Source organism: Schistocerca serialis, chromosome 9, assembly GCF_023864345.2.
Source record: "Schistocerca serialis cubense isolate TAMUIC-IGC-003099 chromosome 9, iqSchSeri2.2, whole genome shotgun sequence".
Classification (NCBI taxonomy): domain Eukaryota; kingdom Metazoa; phylum Arthropoda; class Insecta; order Orthoptera; family Acrididae; genus Schistocerca; species Schistocerca serialis.
The window spans coordinates 320793341-320797625 of NC_064646.1; the positions used below are offsets into that span (position 1 = coordinate 320793341).

Genomic DNA, 4285 nt, shown 5'->3' on the forward strand with positions numbered 1-4285 from the left:
TGTTCATTTTGTAATAAAACCCATTAGTGTGATTTGTTGGAGTGTTGTCTAGTGATCCGAGAAGTCATGTTTCCTAGACCCCAAATATTAGACAACTAGGCAGGATTCAACAGCCATAAATTTATGTTATCTTGACAAATCATTTTGCCGATTGAGTCTAGTTGTGTGGTGCAGTCAGTTGTAATAGAATTTAAATTTCTGGTCAGTTATTAATCTAAATATAATTTTATTCTGACAGTCTTATGCAACAAACATTCAAGATAAGTGATTATTTAGCATTTCATGGCGAAGTGTGGCTAGTGTGTGTTCATTTATATGCACTTCTGCTAATGGGACATGTATGTAAACAAAATCGAGCTGCTAATTAATTTCCTTGGTTACGTTAGATGTTGCTTTGGTCAGAACTGTACAAAATAATCTCATAATGTGAGGGAGTGATTTGCTGGTCAATTAGTGTCTCCTACTTAAGTACACAATCAATATTACACGTAAAAGCTGGTTCAACAAGTTTCTCATGAAATAGTTAATGCAGCAAGTTAATTAGTAATTGAAATTTTAGGTTCAACTCTAGGAATTCCATTATTCTTAAAAAGTGTATCAGAATGAGACCGTCGACCGTAATTTTACCTTGCAACAAAACGTAATCACAGATTTGTGTGCTCTTACACAAATGATTTGCAATCTGGATTGTTTTGCCCAGCGGTTTTTATATATTTTGATGAAGAATAATTAATTTTGAGGCCGACTGCCTAAATTAACGTTTAGTGAAACAATCACGTTCAAACTTTTTATAAAGTAATAGCTTTCATGTCTAGAGTAGTACTGTGTACAAAGGCAGCTGATATAAGGTACTGCGAGTTTTGCAGTTGTGTGTTCTCGCCGCCTCAGCCACAACTGGGCTGAATGAATGCCATATATCCTGGATAATTTTGCGGTTATATCTAACACTTAATTTATGACACCTTTCTACTGCACGGCCTCTCAACACTTCGACTCTTCTTTTCTGGTTTTCCCACGCTTCACGATTCACTATGCTGTGCTCCAAACGTACGTTTACAGAAATTTCTTTCTCAAACTAACGACTATGTGCGATATTGGTAGAAACATTTTTACCGGGACTTCCCTCTTTGCCTCGTTTAGACTGCTTTTCATTTCCTCCTTGTTTCGTGCGTCATGAGTTAATTTCCTTTGAAATTAGCAGAATTCCTTCACTTTGTCTACTTTGTAGTCCCCAATTTTGATGTCAAATTTACCACCAATCTCATTTCCGCTACTCCTCACTATTATCGGCTTTCTTCGGTTTACTCTAAATCCACAATGTGTGATCATTAGAGTGTTCATTCCATTCGACAGATCGTGGAACATTTCCTCTCTTTTGCTAAGGATCGTGCTTCCACGAATCTTATCATTGATATCATTTCACCGTGAATTTTTGATCCCATTCCCTAAAGTTTCTTTTATTTCCGTCATTGCCCCTTCCGTGTATACACTGAACAGTAAGTCTGAAAGACTGTCTTAATTCTTCCCAATCCGAGCAATTCTTTCTTTGTCTTCCATTCTTAGTTTCCATCTTGGTTCTTGTACATATTACACGAGTATATTACCTATCTTTTCATATAGCTTATTAGTATTTTTCTTAGAATTTGAAACATCTTGCATCACGTCACACTGTCGAATGCTTTATCTAGGTCGACAAATCCTATGAACGTATTCTGATTTTTCTAACATGTTTTCCTTTCGTTATCAAGCGCTACGTCAGAACTGCCTCTCTGGTGCATTTATCACTCCTAAACCCAAACTGATCGTTATATGACAGCTTAATAAATAAAAAAGACATGTTGTCAGTTATGATCTAACAGTTTTTTCCTTGTACCATAGAATGAACCAAAGGACATTCTTACAATTGTTATCATTGGCGCCACATTGAGAGTAATGGATCTCTCCTCATGAACTGCTTACAGTCTCGCTGAGGTTCCTAGCTACAGAGAAACATTCGGAAGATTTAAAATTTTCTCCTATCATATCATTTCAGGCACCTGGAAAAATTATACCCGAAACATTTGAAGCAATTTATAAGGATCACTTGCAGGTGAGAAACTTCAAACATAATTATATTGCATCAATTTTTACATTAACGAAATCACAAATAAAGAAAAATACAAATTAGGAAGATTCATTGTATGCAGACATAAACATGAAAAGTACATTACACTTTCTTTACTTTTACTCATTATGACAGTAGATTTGGTTTGAGTGACGGTGAGAAGACCCTGACTGCACTGACGGCGCCTGTTGTGGTGACAGCCATGAGGTGGCTCAAGTGAATTGTGAACGACTCGAGCTCGAAGCAGCGCAATAGTTGTTTCTGTAAAGACGTGACGGAACCGCAGAAATTTCCGTTAACGAATTGTGGTAACAAAGCACTAGACGAACAAATGCATAACCTCCACCTAAAGTGCTACCTTCGATTTCAAACAACACATCTTTAATGAATTTCTCCCCAACCAGCCCTTAGTTGCCATCCAAATCGCGGAGTTTCATAGTGCGACTTTTACAAACATATCAAAATGCTCCTCTAGTTTTCTGGGTTGCTTAAATGAGCTTTAACAATCATACAAACAAGTTTTGTTACAGCACTACTATCAGCTGCAGGTCTGGAAGGTCTCAGTGGTTGTTTTTGGTGAGATCCAACTTCTCAGAAGTAGCATTAATTTGGGAGGCTGGTGTTCGTTGTTCAGGTATTTCAGTTGAGTTTTGCCGTCAAGTCGGAAACAGTGTCACCCTGAACGTTACTGTCCACTTGATGTGCCTATTCCTAAAAAAAAAGTTAGAGTTCTTAATATGTTCAAAATATTCACTATCTTCTTATTCATTCATTTTCTTATCCAGGTATTGCTCAATCTATAATTCATTTATTCCTTTTTAAGTGTCCACAAAATGCAAATGAGTGGAGAAGTATAGCCAACCGTTTTGAGTAACGTTGCAACTTCCCACACTGCTCGAAGCGCTGGAAGGGAAGTGTGAGACCGTCTCTCATCTAGCTGACAGCTATCAAAATTTCACAATTATAAGATTCAATTAATCAAAGAAGAGAAAGCGAGAAGTTAGAGGCAAAATATAGAAGTATTAGACAAGAGAAAAGATAATATTATAGGACAAGGAGAGAATATAAAAAGAAATACGATGGGAGATACGATACGGTGAAAAGGATTTGCTAGAGGTTCTTGGGAGTGCTAGTCATGTCAAAACCATTCCATCTGATTTGCAAAATATGTGAGACAAGTGAAATTTCCTCAGACTTCAATCAGATTGTAGTAATTCCAATTACAAACAAGGCGGGTATTGACATATGTGAATATTACTGACCTACCAATCTAATAAGTTACGATGAATATATACACACTGAAACGACAAATGAAAATTTGTACCAAGACCAGGATTCGAATCTAGGTCTCCTGCTCACTAGCCAGGTGCGCTAACCACTACGCCACCTTGGCACCGTGGATTTTCACAGCTGCACGGATTATTGTAGCACCTATGCCAGGTTTCAGGCAGGATCCCCGTTTCGTTCGATGCCAAAGTGCTATTCCAATACAGTTCGAGAGCCTTTGCAGTGCTGTTCGAGTTTAGGTGGAATACGAAGTGGGCTGAGGCATGAACGGCAATATGGATTGAAGAGGAAGGCGTGCTAGAGCAGGCTGTGCAGTTCTGCAAAGCCATCATGCCTGGGTGGCACAGTGGTTAGCGCACCTGCCTAGGTTCGAATCCTAGCCGTGATACAAATTCTCATTCGTCATTTTAGTCTACATACATACATCACAGATGTTTGAGGCTCCAAAAGGTCTCTGGAACCATGTAGCTTCCTTTGATTAAGAAGTTGTGCTTGGAAAATGCTGACATAACGAATTTTATGGTACAACTTGACTAAAAGAAAGAATCGACTGACAGGACACATCCTGAGGCGTCAAGAAATAGTCATTTTAGTAATGGAGGGAAATGTGGAGTAGGAGGGCGTAAAAATTGGAGAGGTACACCAATGTTTGAGTACAGTAGGCGGGTTCAAATATATATAGGTTGTAGTGGTTGTGCAAAGTTAATTAGGCTCGCAGAAGATAGACTAGCATGGAGAGACGCAGAGACTCAATTTTTAGACTGAAGACCACAACAACAACACAAGATTATACATAGTATGTCATTACTGGTACTAGTGGATGGGAATTACGGACTTATAATGTGCGATTTTGGAATCAATGCCAGACTTTCTGATGGAGCACTTCAAAACACT

At 38.3% G+C, this 4285-nt stretch overlaps 1 non-coding gene across 1 annotated transcript; it reads right to left on the bottom strand.

Moving 5' to 3' along the window:
- Nucleotides 1-3425: 3425 nt before the first annotated feature.
- On the bottom strand, nucleotides 3426-3497 carry Trnat-agu (transfer RNA threonine (anticodon AGU)). Its single transcript has one exon. It is a non-coding gene; the product is annotated as a tRNA-Thr (tRNA).
- Between the last annotated feature and the right edge of the window lie 788 nt (nucleotides 3498-4285).